Consider the following 23,278-nt stretch of genomic DNA (forward strand, 5'->3'; position numbering starts at 1 on the left):
TAGCCAATCTTATTAAATGTAATGTATTAAATGAATATTGGACTGAAGAAGATATAAAAGAAGAAAAATGGTGCAAAGAAGTTTTAGTAGCCTGAGGAATGAAAGAATAACAAAATTACATAGGCTGATATCACAGGACGAAAACATCCAGTCCAATCACTGCCAATCCATTGCCATCCTGAGCCCAATCATGCATATTTATGTTAATTCACAAGAGATTATCACACGTAATTATTGTCATTGTGTAGTCATTCTGGGGCCTATCCTAAGTCAATCCCAAAATGGGTAAATTTGGGGAACTAGCGAATTCACAAATCTTATTCCAAGGTGAATTCGCAGCCAATCTGATGTGGTGTTGGTGTGGAATGCAAGTTTGCATTGGGGCTGGTATCCCCACATATCCCATGGTGCAGCGCGTAGGCTGTGGCTCTCTCCCAAATGGGTGACAGACAACCTTCACTTTGCTTGTCTTCCCTTCGTTTCTTCCTGAAGGGAAGACAAATGAAGGGAAGGCTGGCTGTCACCCGAGAGCTGCAGACTATGCATCCCAGAGGGAACTTTGGGATACATTGGCGGTGGCTCTCTCCCAGATGGGCAACCTTCCCGTCGCTTCTCTTCCCGCTTGGCAAAGAACCGAAGGGGAAGGGAAGCGAAGGGAAGGGAAGGCGGCTGTCACTCATTTGGGAGAGTGAGGCCGATGCTTCCTTCTGGGATGCATCGGTGGCATTCTCCCAAATGGGCAACCTTCCTTTCCCCTACTGTTCCTTGCTGGGAAGAGAGGGCTCTCCACCTGGCAAGGAATAGAAGGGGAGGGAAAGCGAAGGGAAGGTTGCCCATTTGGGAGAATGCTACCGATGCATCCCAGAGGGAACTCTGGGAAGCATCGGCCTCACTCTCCCAAATGAGTGACAGCTGCCTTCCCTTCCCTTCCCTTCCCTTCCCCTTTGGTTCCTTGCCAAGCAGGAAGAGAAGCAAAGGGAAGGTTGCCCATCTGGGAGAGAGCCGTCACCAATGTATCCCAGAGTTCCTTCTGGGATGCATAGGCTGCGGCTCTCTCCCAAATGGGTGACAGCCGAGCTTCCCTTTGCTTGTCTTCCCTTCCCTTCCTGTAAGGGAAGACAAATGAAGGGAAGGGAGCTGTGGCCTATGCATCCCAGAGTTCCCTCTGGGATGCATAGGCTGTGGTTCTCGGGTGACAGCTGGCCTTCCCTTCATTTGTCTTTCCCTTAGGTTTCTTCCGGAAGGGAAGACAAACGAAGCCATTTGGGAGAGAGCCGTGGCTTATTTGGGTGCGGAGGTATGTGTGCATGCTCTGCTTTGCCTTTGGAATGATCAAAATTTCGCTCTTCTTGTGTGATAATTAATCACTTGAATTGGCTTACTTTCGAATTGGGTCTACTTTCCCTTTCCTTCGGGATGGGGGTATATTTCTCTCATATGATAACGGTCACAGAAACAACATGAAATATATTCCTTTTTATTTTATTTTATTTTTTTAAAATAATCTTTATTGTAATTTGCAAAAGAATCGCAATAAAACAGACAGAACTGAGATAAAGGCCAAATACCACTAAGGAGGGATACGTGAGCGTCTACAATGAACAACCATATAAGTATAAACCATCATTGTCATTAGGCTTCCATAAAGGTCCCTTTCCAGAATTTAAAATACTGATCTGGGGGCTTTAGCTGATTTGAGTGATTGTTAATATACTGCAAAAGAGGACACCGTCTCTCCTCAAAAGAAGCACAATAGAGGTTATCCATCCTGTCCAACAACTTTTCCATTAGTAAACTGTCCCATAGCGTATGCCACCAGTTGTCCATTGTTAAACTGCCCATCTTCCAGTTCTTGGCTATTTCAATTCTTGTGATGGCCAGGAGAAAACAAATCAGTGAAGAAACTCTTCTAGAACATGGCCACATAGGCCAAAAAACCCACAAAAAACCAGTGATTTATTTTTCAAGTCTTTGTTCTCTCCCAGTAATAGAGAGAGTAATAAAAGACCCGGGCAGGGAGCTATCACTTGAAGAGTGATCTCAGAAATAATAGATAAAATCTTTGACCAAAACTGTGTAACTTTATCACCATGTAACCACATATGGACATAATGTTCCTTTGCAATTACAGCTTCTCCAACATTCTGTAGTTGATTGTTTAGAAAATCTAGCCAGTTGCACCGGGGTGAGGTACCATTTATTCAGTAATTTTAGGGAACATTCTCTAAACTGGGTAGATCTTGATTTAAATGGGGGGGGGGGGGGGGGGAGACTCCAAATCTTATTCCAAGCAGCCTCTTAAATTGATATTTTCAGATCTAATTCCCATCTCATTTTATATGCCAGTCCATTACCATAAGTTTCCTCTATAAGGCAATTGTAGAGTTTTGCTGCAATACCTTTAGGGAGCTGGGTGGAGACCTTACAATAACTTTCAAACATTGTAAGGGGGCGCAGATTCTCTCCTTCCCTAACCAAGTTTGCTATAAGAGATGTAATTTGCTATAGCTGAAGCCATGAGGGCTGAATGAGTGCTAAGGTCTTAAGTAGCTCATTTGCTGATTTGGGCTTACCCTTGGGGGAAAAAAATCTTGTAATGTATAGAGCAAAAGCAAAGGCCTAATTGGAGAGGGACTGGGAGCTACCAGGAAAGGGTTTGTGATTCCTTAACTGATTTTGTTGTGGAACCAGAAAATAACAAATCTAATTCTGGAGAAAAATTATTCCCAATTTCCAGTTGAGTTCATTTATTAGAACCATCCAGGCTTATCAGTTGAATAAGCTGACTTAACTGGAAGGCAGCAAAATAAAATTCAACATGAGGAATAGCCAGCCCTTCCTTCCTAGAATCAATAAATCTAAACTCTTTTGGAAATCAAGAATCCTGATGATTAAAAACAAATATATTAATGGATACTTGCCAGATACTCTGGTTCAGATCGTATAAATCTTTCTCCATATGAAATATATTTCTAATTAGAAACAATATGAATAGCCTAGTCAGAGGCAAAGATAAACAAATATGGTGTCACACATGGTAGGCAGTTCTCATGGCTGTTCAGTTGTACATAAAAGCTGGCATACGCATTTGATTTCTACACTAAGCAAGTATTGGACAAGTGTGTTTTTTCCAAGAGTTGTGCTTGTCTGTTCTTTGTTGTACTAACTTACACACAAAAAAAGAATTGTACTAATTTAATCAAACTGTGTGCCTGGCTTTGTGGATTCTGATACAAAAGCCACAGTGCTGAAGAATCAGCATGTCATCAGTGAGAAAGAGTAATGTTTGCAAAATGTTGTGGATCCAGTGCACTCATTTTTCAGAGATTATCTCATTTAATATAAATGAATGCTATTAAGATTCATGACAATATCATCTAGCTGTTGTTTTTTAATGGTTTTTTTTGCAAAGTACCCATTTTAGGTTTATTACCACTTTGTTCATTTTGCAACTTTGTCTATTTGCATTTTTATGTATTATGAAACATAACATTCACAACTCAGTCCTGTTCATTGCGATTTTACAATTTCCCTATTTTGTCTCAGTTTCCATGGAAACCTGAATTGGTATGACAACAGAGAATAAAGACATGAAGACAGTTCTTCAAGGATATAAATGATCTCAATATAGAATTCTGTGGATTATATACCCGTCAGAAACAATCTAGATATTAACATTTGAGCTATGTGTATTCTAAAAACAAAAATTGCAAATTTTGTTGAGGCGGAGTAGAAGAGGCATAGCCTAATTTTCTAGTCTGCTTTTATTAGTAAATAAGGCACTTATATTAAAAATGACTGACTAGAATGTTGAGCAAGAAACATAGACAAATAAAATAAAATGTCTCATGGTATACAGATGGGGAAATGTATGCCATGAGATGTTCGATGACAATTACAGAGGGATTAAGACCCTCCCTACTGGTCTTGATGATGGCTAGTAGGACCAACATGTGTAACACAAATTAAATATTGAGGCCTAAATGTAATGGCTAATTCTAACTAGAACAGACCAGTAGAATCTGTATGATAGGCCTAAATTCTTCCCTTCTAACTTTTATCCAATATATCTTTTAACACCAAAAATATTCAGTTTTGTTGGAAAGCTGCCTGTTTCAAGTTAAACCAGCTTCAGTGGATTGTCAAGACAAGTGCTAGCAGCTGAAAAGTAGTGGTTAATTTCCTTAACCTGAAAATGCATACATCACATCATCTTGATCTCATCCATTCCATTCTAAACAGTTTGATTATGGCACTAAGCATCTACACCTACATCATTTGACCCAAAGTAGTATAGTTCACACTAGTGAAAATGTAATGTGCAAATAACCTGTTGTAGTTTCACTGAACCCAGTCTTAGAAGAAGCTGGAATCTGGTCATGTGGAAATAATAGTGTACTTATAATAACCCTAATGTGACCATTCTCATGACTAATGAGCCATTATTCCTAAAGAACAGTGGCTTGAATGTACCACTCAAGATGATTATGGAGAGAGTCAATATATCCAAGGAAGAATTTTTAATTATGTTACTGAGAATGATATAAAAAGTTGTCTATAAAGAGTTTTTTATTCTTTACTATGCTTGCAGGATGGATGGATGGATGGATGGATGGATGGATGGATGGATGGATGGATGGATAAATAAATAAATAAATAAATAAATAAATAAATAAATAACATAATTCCTGCTGGTATTTCAAACTACCTAGTCCAGTCTCAAAGTTCTGTGCATGAAGTTGCTTGTGTGGTTCAATGTTCCTCAGTCAACTTGCTTCACTGTGATGGTGACAGAATGAATAAGAACTGTGAAGCTGAAAACCTCCATGGAAATTAAACCAAAATACATCACTATACTGTTTAGATAACATAGTATTTAAAGTACATCACATGTATGGGGCCATAAAACATGCACTTTGCATCTAGAATATCCCATTTTAAATTATTTGCACCCTGATTATAGAAACGAAAGAAGAATTGAGTAGGAAATGGTGTGAAAATCTTCTGCCTGAAGATGTGGAGAGCCACTGCCTGTCAAAGTAGACCATGCTGGACTAGAAGGACCAATGGTGTAAGACAGTTTATAGAGGGATAGAAACATCCTTGAGAGTGATTCAGCTATCCTAAGGGGGAAAGTAAACGTTATGCATCTTTGAGAAATAGATGCCATCACCATAGAAAGTTAGCCACCCTGACTGCACAACCAATTTCTAGTAGCGGTCATTCATATTGGACATTTATAGAACTTTCATTCCACTTTTAGTGCCATGTCCCCATCCCTTGGAATCCTGAAAATTGTAGTCTGGTGAGGGGCTTAGAATTCTCCAAATTACAGTGTTAGCACTATAGATTTTTGTGGGGGTTTTTCAGACTGTGGCCATGTACTAGAAAAGTTTATTCTTGACATTTCACAAGCATCTGTGGTTGGCATCTTCAGATAATGTGTTAGCACTCTCTGGTAAAAAATGCTTAATTTCTCACAAAAATAAAAATAACAAATAATAAGGACTGAGATTTTGCATTACAAGATGTAACTACAGTGTCTCCTGATAGAGAATCCTCCAAAATCCTACTTTCAATACCTTATAGCCTCTCCTAATACAGCCATTTCTTAGGTGATAGGTGGTGATTTTCCCTGCGCTCACCCAATTGTGGGGCATGCTGAGATAGGCATTTACAGATACCACTTACAGGATTTTATTGGAATCCTGCCACAGCTGCCTGTCTCAGCACACCCAGCACATGGGAGAGGGCTGAAAACACCATTACTCACTGTCCTACTCTCCAGTGTTTTGCAAATGGTGGGTGGGGTGGTGCAAGGTTCCAAAGGTAGGCTGTGGGGGAAGTTTTAGTCATTACAATATTGGAATAATCACCATGTTGTAATTACTGTACAGAATACCACCAGGATGTCATAGGATGGAGCCAGGACAATCAAAGTGGTATGAAAAACTGATATAATTAGGTATGTAGATACCCCCATAGTTTGTACTATGTACTCTGTACACTTTTTGTTTTGAAATAGATCAGTTTTTGAAATTTCAGCATTTTAGACAGTTGTGAAATCTCTAAAGTGTCAGACCCGTATGGCGTGAATTGAATCCAATTTTCCCCTTTAAACTTTGATTATGCAAATGAAAGAGATCCACATAATAACCCCCCCTCCTTCCTTTCCACATGTTTCAAATGAGAGCTCCATGGGGATTCTGATCATTCTTAGATTGCAAGAGAGTTTGTCGTCCTACAGAGTAAACTGTGTTACACTGAAAGAAACCCCCAACAGAAATGGGTATCCAGATTTTGCACAGAATACTGCCTTTCTGGGCAACTTTACACATTTGAAAGTCTAAGTGTATGTGAGAGGGGGGTTTAACATGTGCGCTTCAAATAAGAGGATCCAGTTTGCAAACACATCTGTCAGGCAAGGCAGACAGAGAGATGTGATTGACTGCAGCTTCCTTGGTAGTACATCCGACTTTGCCCCTGCATAATGTATGAATCAAAGACCTTTAAACCATTCTGATAGATGAAGTTGTACCATAGTACTTTTGTTAATCCATTCTTTTCTCTCTCTCCCAAGTCATTTGTTTTCTGCTCATCTGACATACTGTTCAGCATTATTTTCTAGTGGTTTCTTGATATCTCTAGTGCTTATACAAATATCATTTTTCTTTTTGTTTTTCTATTCAGTTAGAGTGAAAAATTGTAATAAGTAATTTTATTTATTATTTTTTTCCCTTGGAAGAAGCTGTGAAGAACAGTGTCTCTTAACTTTTTCTTTACTACAGACCTCTTTTAAATATTTTTGTTGCCACAGACCACCAAGACTTCATTCAAGATTTAAGGCCTAAAGTGCATCAAATATATATTTAAAGTTGTTCATCAAGAGTCTTCAAATTTAGAGAGAAGGGAGAAGAGGATTTTTCAGGAATCTTTAGGATTACATCTTTTCAGGGCAACTGGGTATTGGCATGAGTAGGCCTTTGGTGAGCAAAGCAATAGGTAGACATTAGTTGGTGCCATAAATTGAAAATACCAAGCTGGAAAGGCATGCATCTGTCAGTAATGCAAGTGGAGGTGAATTTCTTTTGACTACAGTTCAAACAGGTTTGACCGGGAAGAAGAAAATAAATAAAACAGAGCCATAGTGTTGCCAGCTGACCAGGAAAAAAAACCTACCTGATTGAATTTATTCTTGGGCACCAATTAGCAAAAAATATATTTTAAAGAAAATAGGAGTAAGAGATCACATCTACTCTTGGCCCAGCCACTAGCTTTTCTGCTGAATCTACTGGTGGCCCACTCAGGGATCTACCACCAGACCCAGGCTTTCCCTGCTCCCCGGACTTTTCCAGTACCAAGTTCTGCTTTTGTTTTGCTTCCAAGAGATGGTTGGAAATATCCAAGAAAAAGGATACAATTTAGGAGGGTTAAGAATAAGGCAAGGATAAGTTATGTCTGAGAAGAAAGATGGTGGTTCTTTCAAATTCCAAAATACATTATTCAGTTGGTCTCCTTTGGGGTTAATCAAACAAGCAAGGGCATACCCCAGCCACAGCCTCTCCCTCGTGCTTTTGGTCACTTAAAATTATTAATCTGAAACAGAGAGCTTTCTTTATGTGTAGAGGCTCTCCACATGATACTGAACCTGGATTGCCCAGGGTTCTAGTTTGCATGGATGGCCTGTGAATGTAAAAGAGCCTCTCTGTTTCCATATCTGATACAACATCCACATATTTTGCATTAAAGTATCTCAATCAGAATAAATGGTGGAAAAATAACAATGATAGACCCCTATAATTAGACCTAATAGATTCCTATAATTTATACTCTTGCATACACGCCTCTCTGCAACCAAGGCATGAAGGCTATAGTTGGTTATCAGATCTGTCTTGATCCTTTCCTTCCTCTCTAATAGATGAGAGGTGAGGAGATAAGAACACCTGGGTATAATTATTTCAGGGGGAAAGGTGATATGGGACTTGCCTACATGTACATTAAAATCTGGGTGCCCTCAATTTTCCAGATTTGCAGCAACCTTGGGGCTTATCTATCCTTGGGGTGGTGGTGGATAAAGCAACCACACAGTCCACCATTCAGAAGTCACATTGAAGTAAAATGGCGAGCTTCCCAAATTATTTTTAGCCACATGAGAGCGCAGCTCCATATTATTATTTTTTCCTGCTTGTCAAGGATGAGCACTTAACTATTTGGTACAAATGTGGCAAGCAGATATACTTATATGTGCAAAAATACAGCAGCCTTATTTTTAAAATGGTGATCACATGGCTCAAACCTTCCAGACGTCTTTTGAGGAGTTGTCATTTCCTCGGAGAACAGTCCTAGCATCCTTCTCTCATGGCCAGTATGTTCTTTCTGGATTCTTTTCTCACCGCCAGTTTGAATCTGCTAGCCACACTTATTGCACATCCAGATATTCCAGGAAAAACAATCTGCCCTCAAACTATCTGTAAAATAAGCTGTCAGGCACCCAAAAGCTCTGCACACACACGGCAGATTGCTCAGAATATGATGTGTCCAGATCGAAGCTAAAGAATGCTGGGAGTTGCACTCCTATAATATCTGAAAGGCCACTCTGTCCAAGGGAGATACAGTTCAGGTGTATTTTTCTTTCCACTGTACTTTGTTTTAATTGTTTTACCTTGTTATTAAAGTGACTTCAGTGATTCTACCTCACCACTCACTCTGAGATCTGCTTATGTAGCTGAAAAATGCTTAAACCGATGATAATGATGAATGGTGATGATGATAATGACAATATTATAAGATCAGGGTGCCATTTTTCAGACTTCTATGCCATTGGGATGGAAATGAGAGGGGAAATAAAAGCTATTTGTGGTATTTCAATACCACAGATCCAACAATAGCACGCATTTACAGTAAGGTGTTGCACAATAAAAGGCCTAAGGAAGTCCAAACTTTCCAAGTGCATTTCCAGTTTAACATTGTAGAAATAGTTAGTAATTTAAAACCACTAACACTGATATCCGGAAACACAGGAGCCATTAAAGCTCTGTTGGGAGTTTCGATTGACAGTGTGCCTGCTAATGGAAAGGAAATGTAGAAAGATGATCTTCTGAAGAAAAGCTGCTACATGTAAGGTTAAAGAGCTATTTTCTCTAAGAAATCTTTACCTTTGGTGGCACATCCTCTACCCCATCCCACAAGTCTAATAGCATGGAGTGGGAGGATCTAAATTGGGGAACTGACGGTAGAAAACGATACTTTTATTTTTCTCCTTATGAGGCTAACAATCAATTGTAGAAGCATTTAGTGGTAGTGGGGAGGCAGTAAGCTTCTGAAAACCAGTCACCTATAACTGGTGTAATATAAGTTTGGTCCTAAGAAAAAATCTTCAGGCTATTTTAAGTTAACAGAAGTTGTGTTGGAATGGTGTATTTCATTTCATTTTTCTGTTGGATAGTGTGAGTGCTCCTGGTAATTTCCATTATTTGACTGACACTTTCAGTTCAAAATGAATGATAAAATGTTTTGAGTAGAAACAGTGTTCCACACACACACACAGCTCCCAAAACAGTCACTTACCATGTCTCCCTTATGGACTGTAACTACATTAAAATCAGACATATGTTTTATATTGACTCTACCACTTCAACATTCTTCCTAAAGTGTTCTTTTTCACTTATGTGAAATGGCCTCCCCCCCCCCCCCCCCACACACACACACTTTTTTTATTGAAATCTTGACTGGAGAGCAGCACAGATCTTGATAAAATGTGAGATTCAGTTTAGCAAACCGTGTCTTGAAGCATTGTCAGAATAAACAGGATTCCAGGCAACCGAAGAAGAACAGACTAAGAGAATACAGAGGACATAGTGGAATCAGGAACTAAAATCAAGCAGACTTGGGAGGATTCAGAGACAGAAACAACAAAAACAAAACAATCAATTGTTCCATATACCATCATGATCAATCATTTTTAATTCCCTATTATAAGGAAGAGAGAACCAGTGTGGTGTAGTGGTTTGAGTGTTAGACTTCGACTCTAGAGACCAGGGTTCAATTCCATGTTCGGTCATGGGAACCCACTAGGTGAATCAGACCCAGAAAACTCCATTATAGGTTCACCTTAGGGTTGCCCTAATTCAGAAACTACTTGAAGGCAGTGGCGTTCCCACACCGAGTGACACCCATTGCGGAGGGGTGGGACCTCTCTGGTTGGCAGAGAGGAGGAGATGGCATGAAGGAGGAGGAGGAGGGGAATGACGGAGCAGGGCGCAGGGGCCAAGGGGGGTGGCATCAGAGTGCTTTTCCACACCAGAACAAATCGCAGTGCAATCGAAGGCAGCCTGGAAGCGAATTCTCTGGAGTCACTTTTTTCCCGTTTTTACCAAAATGAGGGGTGACTTCGCAAGGGGCTCCCATAGAAATCAGTGGCGTCTGATAACACGGGGACTGTGAAACCGCATCATTGGAAGTGCAATCACTTCAGAAGTGAGCTGGAACTGAGCCACAATACCACCCAAAAGCTCCGTGTGATATACTCCAGAGAATTAGTTAGTTTTTGCAAAAATTCATCATATTATCCTTAGATATATTTATAGTACCTCCTAACCTTATGCAATAGTGAATTATCTGTCACCACCTCCAGGGTCTTGAGCTTAACTACTCCATATTCACTAGACTTTGAAGGGGAATCTTTGAACATGGCCCAGGTTAATATGAGCATCTCCCAATAAGTAGAGAGCTAAGCAGCAATATGACTTGTCCCCCAAGTGATTTCAGTCAATGCATCATTATTAAAGAACATGAAAAGCAGGACAAATAAATATGCACCACACCAACAGCTTATACATAATAGGCAGATGGTATGTGATTATTTTCTCCTTTTCATTTTTGTTTCTATCTTATTAAAAAAGCAAAACAAAAAGAGCAATTAAGATATTCAGCAGAGCTTTGCTGTTGCTGTGGTGAACATTTATTTATTCAATCCATGTCATCTTTCAATCTCCAGACTAGAGACAAGAGGCCCATCAAATGTTTACATGCTTAGATGATCAGTTTTTAAGATCATAGCCTCTAATTAACAAAGTGCAATACATTTCTATGCTCATGAGTTTTGGTAGGATGGGATTACCGTAACTGTATAAAATTATTACAGCTGACCAATTAAGCATGCATTGCAAATATTATACAGTCAGCATACTTGCATCATTTTCTGACTAATCAAATCTTTCTATAAAATCTATTTTGATTTTTATAGCTACATATAAAGGACAAGAATTACAGGTTAGAGGGAATTATATATTATTGATGGAAATTTTTCACAGAAATGTGACTTGTTTTTTGTTGCCATAAGCAATGGTCAACCCCATGCAAACAAATAAGAATCACTTAAGTGATTGAGTCCATGCATTAAAAAATGCATGAGTGTGAAAAACACTCTTGAAAAATGCATGCATTTGGAAAAAGCACACACGTTTGTACACATTTTTGTGGAGTGGAAGATTTTACATTATTGGGATGAAATGAGCTTGGAAATGGTAATCTGAGAACCTCAAGAAGACAAACTTTGGAGTTCCATACATCTCTAGCTTTGTTCGATCAAATCACTTAATCGTCCTGATATACACATGCAGAGCAACCCTGTTTGTCTAAAAGTAAGCCCTATGGAATACAGCAGAACCTATTCCCAGATAACCATGTATGCACTTGCAGCCTTAAGGATTTTCTATTTCCCTTCACATTTTAGCAGTCTGTGTGCTCTGTACTAGACTAACGAAGACTGGAGGCAAGCCTACACAATGAAAATTATCCTGGTAGAATGCGTATAGATTATGGTTCGCCTATACATGATCTGAATGCATTCATCCTTTGGTGGGTGGGTGAGCGGGTGAAAAAGTCATCAAAATCTGAAGAAAGAGCCATCACACTTTTTAGCTACGCATGGTCATGCAGTTTGGCAGAGAGCAGGTGCATGGGCATTTCTTCACTCCACTTCCAAAGGCAGTGGACATTTAAATAGTTAAAGCAGTGGTCCCCAAACTTTTTCGATCTTTTGCCCCCTTTTCTCTTGGATGACAACCCTAGCATCTCGCTCAACACATATTTATTCATATTGGGTCTACTGTTCTATTGCGCATTCAAAACAACCAATCTCAGTCACTACTCCCTTTGTACCCAGTCATGCTGGGAGCAGCAAGCACGTAGCTGGCTGAGCAGTGACTGAGAAGCTTCTCTTTCGTGCCAGCCTTGCAACAGAAGTGTCACTAGGAGGCTTGTATGGTTCAGAACACACCAGATGACACCATAAGTGGGGTGACACCATGACCACTGCCCCCCTTTCCCTTCACTGCTCCCCTGGATCTTTCTACTGCCCCCTGGAGGGGGGTGTACCACCCATCCACCTGGTCTCTGGTAAGCTGTGCTGCCATATGCATATGCACTGAATGTCCATATGTTTGATAATGCACATCCTTCTGTATACTACGCTAAAAAGTGAGATGGCTCTTTCTTCTGATTTTGACCCACCCACCCAAAAAAGGAGGGATGCATTCAAATCATGTATGGGTGAACCATAACCTATATGCATTCTACCAGGACAATTTTCATTGTGTAAACTTGCCTCCAGTCTTCATTAGTCTAGTACAAAGCAAACAGGCTAGAGAGGAAATATACAAATGGTTCTTTGGCTCCATATTTCCCCGCTTTTCCAGTTATTAGTTTTTTCTGCCCGCATTAAACCTCCTGATACTCTGCTTTGTCTGAGCAGCAAGGAGAAATAAATATTCTTTTTTCCCCCCAACACACATAACACACACCCCAAGTTATCACTGGGTGGACGGGGCTCAACAACCATCCACACCATCCCACCCCCACCGGCCAGTGGCTCAGAAGGTATCTCAGGGAGCCTTCCTGGTGGCCATTGTTTCTTCTTCTGTTGCCCAACACCTGGGCGAAGGGAGGGCTCATTATATTAAGAGTCTGCTTCCTCAAGGAGTTGGGGGAGAGAAGATAGAAAGAGAAAACTAGTGAAGGCTTTATATGGTTTTCATTCTGAAAGAAAAGCCATTTTGATTTGATTTGATTTTTTATTTTATTATTATAATTATTTTATTATTTAAAGATGAGATCCTACAATGCCAATGGGAATAGGTGACAACACAAGCAGAAGTGAACATGCCCTCCCCTTCAATTGACAGCTACACGTGGCTGGCAGAATACCCATACATGCAAATAGATAGGAATGTTGTCAAAGATGTGTAGGCAGTTGAACGATGATGTGAAATGCAAAAATCCAGACACATATCACATCTACGTGTAAACTGGCCCTGGGACAGAATTAGCTGCCCTTGTATTCATGAGGGGACAACACGGCCTTAAAACAACTCTGGCTCTGTCATCATGGAGCAACTTGGTACTCTATGCCAAGTGTGCTGAAGCCTGGCTTCTGATCACGGAAGCCATCAAAGTACACCATTCCCTGCAGTGTCGTTAACTGCGCAGGTCCAGATACGTAATGAGAATAGGCAAAGACAATAAAAATAAGTTCTACTTAATCAGCATTTAACTTTTAAAATAGGTTTAGATATATAATTAACTTTGGCACAGTAATTTGAAAGACCTTTGCACTTTCGGTTTTTGGCTAAAGTGAAAACTTTATGGAAATTAGAAAGAAGATTTTTGGACCCAGGAATTGTTTTGGTGTTGTATGAAAGCAGTATATTGCTGTTATAGCCAAGTGCAATTAATATCTATTGCCAACTCATTTGCTTTTTTCCTTTTGCTTTGTATCTCATGAGTAACAAAGCACCACATTTGGCAGCTGAATGTTCACTACTTTTTGAAAAAATAATCTACACCTGCATTCAACCAATAACAAAACACCTCATCAAAACTCTATTATCTCTCTCTCTCTTTCTCTCTCTCTCACACACATATACCCCTCCACATAGGCTCACAGTATTTTTCAACTAGAATAATTTATACTAGCAAGATTCAGCATTTTATATTATCTTTTGCAAAACAGAATTAATGTCTGTGTAGATTATTGCACTAGGGCCAATTCAATAATAATAGTGTTATTGAAAAGAAAAAGCAACTGTAGTGCTATAACGTTCAATATTTTTGCACACTTGCGCAATAGCATGATAAGGCAACATAAAACCCAAAGAATACCATGATTGCTTTTCATACATATCCGTGAATGAATCATTAGTACATTGGAATTTATCGTTTTGTGCATGTGCTGTTTTGGCACATGTCTTTAAATCATGTTCCCACCCCACACAGAATAAAAAAACAATAAAATCAAATGTATTACTTCACCATAGTGTTTTAATTCAGTGTAAATAAAATCATGTCCTACACCTCAAACAAGACTGAAATCTACTGCAAACCCAATCCTGGCAATGGAACAAATTGCCTGTGCCATAATGCAGACCCTTTAAACTTTAAAGGTCCCGGATTGCTTTCCTAATAGCTTTCACGTCCTGGCAATTGCACTTCGATTGAGCTATTGAAAAACCATCCGTGTAAATGGTTTGTTGGTAGAGGATTCCTGGCTCTTCCTGGAATAAGTCCTGGGTGTGTGTGATGTCATCTAAAAATCTTCTGCACAATACTTGACTTAGCCGGAATTATGCCTTTTTCTTCCCCTTAACCCCTCCCCCCATCTGATAATTTCATGTGACAGAAAATAAATCCTTCCACCATCTTCCTTCAGTTAAAACAGCAGGAGGATTGATGACAAACATGACATGCACAGCATCATTACTAAAATCTTGTTTTTGTTTTCAGCATCTGCATTTGAATGTTTCAGTTGCCTGGTAGTCAATGGCATAACTTGTCCATTGCTCAATGCTTTAAAACTGTTTATATTATGAGTCTGAAACAAAAAGACAGAAAGAATCAGCCCTTCGCATTTGCATCTTTGATTTTTATAGATCTGATTAATCACTAATTTGATTAATACGTTCTCTCTAGGAATCTCTAACTTCTCCAATGTAACTCTGCCAGAAGTTCATCACACAGATGTGATGGAGAACCTTGAGATTCCTAGAGAAAACATGTTTCTAGGCATTTGTAGGTCCTCCACTGCAATTCTATGGTCAGATTCGAGTGGATGTTGCACTGGAGGACCTAGAGATTCCTAGAGAGGTGTTATTTCATGTTTAAAAGAAATATTTTCTTATTTGTGGTTTTCCCACTTTCACAGGGGTCCTGAGCCCCTAACCCCAGCAAATATGGAGGGCCCATTCTATATAGATGGACAGACAGAATAGTTTTTCGGAAGCCCCTTGGAACTACCTGAGGAAATTGCTGGAGGTTTGCTCCCGTGCTTTCTTCCCCAAGACAGTGATGAATTTGTACAGGATACCTCCTTCTAAACAGAAAGAATCTGCTAATCCCTGGGAACCCTAAAAAGTTAGCAAACCCAACTGCATGGAAAATCCATATTCAGAGTCTTTTGAAGAGGGAGACATACATGGGTGTGAAGATTCCCTTCTTCAAGGCACTTCCTAAATGAGTTAATAGAACATATAAGGTGGGATTTGTGAATTGGGATTTTTAAAGGTAAAATAAAGCAATAACATCTAGTAGAGAAATTATATCGGTCCTTTAAGAGCAGTAGATATGACAGGTCTTATTTTAGATGCTATTGCCTTCTATACTTTCGATTCAAAATATCCCTCCAGAGAGGGCAAAGAGCCTTGAAAGAACAGTATTTTAAAGCTGGAACTGGTGTGGGTTTTTTATTTCATTGGCAGTCTTTTCTACAGTTTATTAACTATTAAAATTTGAGCAAAATGAACACTTCAATAAATACACATTCTTTGTTTCTGTTTGGCAGCACTGCTACCACTGCTGCAGAAAACCTGCCATGTCTTTTTAGACTGTAAGCCTAAAGGCAGGGAGCTGTCAAATTAACAATCTGTAAACCACTCTGAAAGCCTTTGTGGCTGAAGAGCGGGTATAAATACTCTAAATAAATAAATATTAATTAAATGTACTAACTGTAGCAATTTTACTGGGAAACATGGCAAACAGGAAGCATGCGGCATTTCCTAGCAGAATCACACCTATGCCATGACTCCCTGGAGAATCAGTTGGATTGAAGTGAAAGAAATCTCTGGAAAAACTGGGAAGAAGATGTAAGCTAACCCTTATTTAAAGTTAGATTCTTTTTGGTTTTAGTTTTTTCTTTCTTTCTCCCAGCTGGTTACCATTGCTGCCTACACAGCAATCGACAACATGGTTGTATTAAGCTGTGCTGTTAATTTGAGAGGATGCTATCTAGCAGATGTCTAATGTTTCCCAACATATCTCCTTTATTTACTAAAACCTAAAGTAGTAGGAAATTACACAACCTCAGACTGCATATATCATTTTGTGACTGATTAGAACTGTGATGCCTCTTAAATAAAATAGAAAACATAAACATAGGGCTTCCAGGAATGTGCCTCATATGTTTTTGCTTGTACATTATGATGTTTTGTACTATAAAAATGGGAACTGTTCAAGATTTGCTTTGGCACATTCTTTTGGAGTGTCTTTGTCATCAGTTGTTTCATCAGATATGTTCCACTTTAATGGCAATATGCCATTTCCATTTAACTATTTAATATAAAACAAATAAAATCAATACTTGAAGTGATGATGGCAGAAGATTCAGAATGAGTCTAACCAGGCTAGATCTCTTTGGAAAGGAATAGGGAAATGGCCAGGATGGTGGACATAGTTGCCCCTAAGCCTCCCCTCCCATGAAGTGGAGCCACTCATGTCCTGTGGTTCACTAGGGAGCTGTTGGTGATGAAATGAGTGGGACGGAGACTAGAGCGACGATGGTGGTGGACTTGGACTGAGTCCAACTGAAAATGGGCTAGAGCTCATTGGAAGGCTTATTCTGTGATGATAGTGGCAGCAAAGAAATTGTACTTGTCTGCCACCATTGTGTCTATACAGTGTAATATTCCATTCCTGGGCAAGGTTCTGGATCATATGGTGGCCTCCCAGCTCCAGGGCTTTCTGGATGAGCAGATTATCTAGATCTATTTCAATCTGGCTTCATATCTGGCTATGGGACAGAGATAGCCTTCGTTTCATTGGTGGATGACCTATGCAGGTCCCACCTCTTAGAGTTTTTTGTCTCTTAGAGTTTATACTCACGTTCATATTTTTAATTACTTGATATTTCTAGATTCCCCCCTTAAGAGTAGCTTTAAAAGGGGGGGAGCTGGATCTCTGATTTGCCAACTGCAGGTGCATTCTTCTATTTCTTCTTTCTGTAAATGCACCATGGTTCCATATTTATTACTTTCATAATTTTGGTGTTACTCCCTTTTTACCTGATTTACCCCCTTCTTCTTCATTTTCTTTTCCATATACCCCTTTGCTGCTATACTTCTTCCCTCAGTTTCAGAAACCGATCTGAATTTTTCCCCACCAAGCTTCCAGCTGTTCTGAGTATGCTGTCACCCACAGTTTCCACTCCACCTGCCTCCTTCATTGTCAAGATTTCATGTACAGTACTTGTCAGGAAGATTTTTTGTGCTTTCTCTTCTTTGGATTTATATCTGTAATACATTTACAAAGCAAGCTTTTTCTGCCTATGAATATATAGAAATTCTTTTTGCATGACCCAGTTTCACTACTCTACTGGTTGACACAGAGCCACTATATTTGCTAGTACAGGCAATGATTATGTGATCTGTTCACCAATGAACTAATAATCTAAAATTAGAACATTGCAGGGGAAGTTTCACAACAGATGGAAGGAAAAGGGGAGGCAGCAGTTGCAAGAGATGAATGTGAATAAATGCAGGTATACATGTTTAAGTTTCATTCTTGTAACAATAGTGGGTGCTGAATGAAAGAATAGAAGTACAAAATGAGCAAGCAGGAGACTATTTATTGAGTGGGACAAAGTGGTCACAATTTTACTGAATGCAGTGTCAGCAGAATAAAGCCACTATATTTATTCACTATATCGATGATCAGCTTACCTGCCTGCTGAGTGAGAACCGACCTAAACACACACATTCTGCCAGGAAATCCATGTGTAGTTTCTTGCATGTGTTTTCTGTGCAAAAAAAGAAAAGAAAAATCCCCATGATATCTTTGTACAGAAAGTCTTGCACATCTTGCACCAAACATGTTTTCTGCCTCAAAACATATTTTCAGCACAGGTAAACCATACACATTTCACATAAACTAATTTTCCCCATCAAAATTTCAACACACAAGTTGTGTTTGAAAATTGATCACAAACTCTCATATTCTCATACAGTAGGGGGAAACACTGACATTATTTATTATGTATGCAGTATGAAATAAATGAAGACTTATATCTCTCTCCTTTGACCACTTCAGCTGGTCTGGTTTTTGGAGCCAGGAGTTGAACAGACAGTTTACAATTCTCTGTTGTAGATTGGAATTGGATACTTTTCAGTCTGTGCAACCTGAGAATATGGACAGGGTCCTTGGGGATGTGAGAGCCACCAAGTCTGTGTTTGTTTCTTCGTGGCTTATCAATTAGGGTAGAATGGGTGAATGAAGTAGTCATTGCCTCCTTACAACAAGGCAGCATTCCAACTTGCCTAAAGGAGCCAGCTGGGAGGCCTTTGCTGAAAAAGCCATCCCTGAATCCCTTTGTAATGGATAATTATCAGTCAGTGTCCAAACTATCATTTTGGAGTAAAGTATTAGCACATATGGTGGTCTCCCAAATCCAGGGAGTTCTGAATTAAATGGATAATCTAGATCCATTTTAATCTGATTTCAGATGTGGCTAAGGAACAGAGGCAGCTTTGGTGGATGACTTATGCAGGGAACTGGATGGGGACAATGTGTCCCTGCTGGTTCTGCTGGACCTCTGAACAGCTTTTGACACCGTCAGTCATGGTATCGCTAGGATGGGACTTGGAGGTAGCGTTTACAGTGGCTCTGTTCCTTCCTGGAAGGCCAAGCCCAGAAGGTAGTGCTGGGGGACACCTGTTCAACCCCTTGGCCATTGACTTGTGGAGTCCCCCAGGGTTCTGTTTTGTCAGGGTTCTATTTAAAATATACATAAAACCATTGAGAGAGATCATCTGGAGTTTTGGGATGCAGTCCCATCAATTTACAGATGATACCGAACTCTACTGTCCTTTCTAATCCTAAACCAGTGCCTGTCATCAGTAATGGTCTGGCTAGGGGCAAACAAATTGAAACCTAACCCAGACAAGGAAGAGTTGCTCTTGGTCAGTCAGAAGGCAGATCAGGGACTACAGATCCCTAGGGATTCAGCTTGCGTTAGATGAAGTTTTATGTTATTTAGTATTAGTGAATTCCATTTCAAACATAAATTTCCAAGCTCTTTGGTTGTTGTGCGTGGAGTGATGACATTTGATACAGTAGCAACTTTTAAAATATCATTTCTAAAAATGTAGCTTTAGGATGTATTACGATAACCTATAAACAAGCCATTTCCTACTATGGTAGTATAATCTCACTTGAGTCTCCCCGCCCCGCCCCCCCCCAAAAAAGGCATCATTGGGGTAACTTTTTACAGCTGAAAGGACCACATTGTTTTTATAATTAATCTTTCTGAAGTCACATGCCATTGGTGGAAGGCAGGAAACACAGCTTCTCCAGGCATCTTGAAGCAGAACTTCTTGACAGAGTTAGCTTTCCTCGCCTTTCTGAAAGGCAAGGATTTCGGCAGGATCTTTGTTCCACCACAAAAGCAAGAAGTTCACCAGTACTAAGTACAAAAGGGTAGTAGGAAACTGACCTGATGTAGTTAATTACCATTTGAGGAAATCCAGGCTGTCCTTATCATGTTAACAATGACCGTTGTATGATCAATATAATCTTCTGAGAACATCCTTTCTGTTACACAAATGGCTTTTGAACATAAATGCATCTGGATGAGCAGAAATTATTTCCGTATAAACAGTATAGAATTCACATTGCCCCAAAAAATGAAACAGAGGTGGAAAGGCTAATGATTTCTCTAATAGGGTTCACAACAATGTAAATAATTTCAGAAAAGTTGTTTGACAGATAAAACTTTCTGTTATGAATAGGAATCTTACAAGATCAAATATGGCAGGATATGCCAGTTTAGAGTAGTACAAATAATAACTAATTTAAAATAGATCTTTGAAGTACATTCATATGATATCCTTATTGACTACATTTCAAAGCCCTGCATGATATGTTCTTTATAATTTGGCTATAACGAGATTTGTAAATTGATCTTTCATTTGGCAGCTCTTTAGCTTTCGGACCCTTTAATATGCACATCATGGCAAGTGTAAAATGATCAATAAACAACTGTGTCAAACAAGGTTATTCCATGAACTTCTACAGGCTCAATGCTGATTAGCTTCCCAGATCAGATGTAGTGAGGTGGTCAGAGAAGCAAGGTTATTGAAAGGACCTAGGAAAATAAAGGACATAGTAAGCGATAAAGCAGAGTTCACATTATTTGCCATCAGAAATAGGATTACCATGACTTTGCAATATGGTCCTACAGCCTTCTTGCCTTATTTCTTTTTGTGATCCTTTTGGCTAACTAGGGGGCGAAACAGATGGCCATAAAGGGGAGGTGTGAAGTCGCCCCTTTGATCACCAGATTGAGGCCACAGCAGTCACATGCCGCAGCCCCAATCTGGCATTTTCTCAGCACAAAAAGAAGTGGCATAAAGCTGCTCCTTTTTTGCGCCAGGAAAAAGGCACCTTTGCTGCCTCTGTAGTGTTTTGTCTGGGTTTCTGGGGTGCAGCATGTGAAGACACCACATGTGTGATCAGCCGTGCGGCTTTCCGGTAGCATGGGGGCATGCTGCTGTCTGAACGCTATGCCCCCACACTGCTGGGAAGCCAGCTCTTTTTGATGGTCTGTACTGGCCCTAAGCTTCTGAATTCTAGCAAAAACATAAAGTTAGTTATGAAATGTATTGAAACAACACAAAAGAGAGGAGAACACTAGCCCTGCCGCTTCCATCTTCAGTTCTTTTTGCTCTCTTTATTGGATGACCATTTTGAACAGGAGAGCCTCCTCTCCACCCAGTTCAGAAACCTTTTTTTAATTAAAAAAAAAGACGAGGTTCCCATTTACGTGGAGAAACTCCATGTATAGAGGAATCTCTACTATTCAGATTCACTGTTCTCCACAGGACAAAAAAGCAACAAAATTTAGTGCACTCTCCTTTTCATGTGTTGATGCAACACACTTTGTAAATGTCTGAATCTTTCAGTGACATTTTATACCATAAGCCATGGTATCCTTCTGGCTCATCTGGCTGATATAGGATTTGAGGGCATTGCTTTGTAGTGGTTCCAGTGTTTCTTGAATGAATGTTTCCAAAGAGTGGTGCTGGAGGACTGTTGTTCAGTATTTTGGCCATTAGCCTGTGGGGTTCTAGAGGGGTCAATACTGTTTCCTGTGCGTTTCAACCTCTACATGAAGCCTCTGAAAGAGGTCATCTGGTGCTTTGGGATTAGGTATCATCAGTATGCTGGGGATACCCAGTTCTATCTCTCCTGTACAACTGATATCAAAGAGGCTGTTAGTACTGAATTGTTGACTGGATGCAGTAAATGACTAGATACGGGTGCATAGACTGAGTCTTAGAGACAAGATGGAAGTGGTGTTGGTCAATAGGAAAACCAATTCGCAGTTGGGCTCTGCATGGGGTTGCTTTGCTTCTGAAAGATCGAATCCATGGCTTGGGGGTGCTCTTGGACTCATCACTGTCCCTGGAATCCAGGTAGATGCAATGTCCAGGAAAGACTTTCCCCAGTTTTGGCTGGTGTAGCAGCTACTGCCTTTCTTGGAGATGGCAGATCTGGCCACAGTGGTTCATGATTTAGTTACCTCTCAATTAGACTACTATAATGCTGACTCCCATCTGTTTTGAGTTTCCAGCAGACAGCCAAGAACTGCATGGCATTCAATGTTTGAAATCGCAGTTTTAACTCTTTCAAAACTGGATTCTAGGATTGTCTTCAGTCTGCTTTTAGAAATTTTTAAAGTGTGTTTTAATGTGTTTTTAAAATGAATTTAATCTTTGTATTATTTTGTTTCTTCACCTTGGGCATCCTTGTGGGAGTGGGAGGAGATACAAAATACTATAAATAAATAAAACATTTTAAAGATGTAGTCAACACCAAGCTTCTTTTTAAAAATCCTAATGTTTAATATCATTTAACATTATAATTGCAACCTGCTCTGGAGACCTCGAGTGATACTTGTCAACCTTTTAAATATCCAGATTGTTGTGTGTGATCCAGGGAAACACCTACATACAAGTGGAATAAATAGAGCTAAAAGGACACGGCTAAATAAGTCTCCACTGATTTTTATTTGTGCCTTCTGGTTAACCCATTATGACCTCATAAATTGCCTGTTTCAAATGCTTGGCAACTGTTCTCTCCCTTCATGGCAAGCATTACTGGCATATACAGTTCTGAAGAACAAAGGTTGCACTTAAAGAATTCTATACATCCATCAAGTCTTTTTTTTTCTCTCCCCCTTCTGACAGCTAAATACTTTCCAGATCAAACTTCAATAAGTGAGTGGAATCTGTTCTTCCACTTACCCTTTTAGCCTTTCTAAAAATATAGTAATCCCTAACAAGAAACTATTTTGAGAGATTCGTGTGCATGGGTATACCCATGGGAGAATTACTTTTGGCATGCATGCATGTATCAGCTTCACATGGCTTGCATAGCTAGTACTGTGTATGGTTTTATGACAAGCCACTCTGTACACTGACTAAAGAGACAGCTTCTGGATTTGGGGACCACAGGCTATGGAATTTGTATGCTAAGATTTAACATGTAGCAGAAGGAATAATGCTCTTTTAGAAATGTTAATGTGTGTCTGAAATAATTCCTTTCAGGCATTCGCATACCACTTTCTCTGCTTATTGGATCTGATTTCATAAAACCTGGCTGTGATTTTTCTCCAGGGACCTTAATGATCTTGCCAGTTTCAATAAATATTTACAGAAACTCTGCCAGTTCCTGGATAAGGGAACTCATATGAAAGACTTTATCTTCCAAAAATACTAATAGGCACCAAAAAGTGATAGAAAACCCTTACCGGAAGACTAATAGAAACTGTCAAGATGTAGCATTCAATTGATAGCTGGAATTGAATTACAGCACAAAGCATTTGCATTGCAGACATGCAGTTGGCATATTTCTTTAATTTATTTTGGGGGGGAAATGAAAATAGAATGTGAATCTGGGACCAATAAAACCATACTTGAAAAAACAAAGAAACTTTAAGAGCCAAAATGGAAAT

The 23,278-nt window shown here is 39.6% G+C and overlaps 1 protein-coding gene across 3 annotated transcripts in view; it reads left to right on the forward strand.

Annotated features, from left to right (window-relative positions):
• LOC149318733 (cGMP-dependent protein kinase 1) overlaps positions 1-23,278 on the forward strand; it is a 799,226-nt gene that overhangs the window by 730,603 nt on the left and 45,345 nt on the right. The window lies entirely within an intron of this gene.

The sequence above is a fragment of the Sceloporus occidentalis genome, unplaced genomic scaffold (genome assembly GCF_023333645.1).
Source record: "Sceloporus occidentalis isolate IW3139 unplaced genomic scaffold, rSceOcc1.0.p SCAF_2, whole genome shotgun sequence".
Classification (NCBI taxonomy): domain Eukaryota; kingdom Metazoa; phylum Chordata; class Lepidosauria; order Squamata; family Phrynosomatidae; genus Sceloporus; species Sceloporus occidentalis.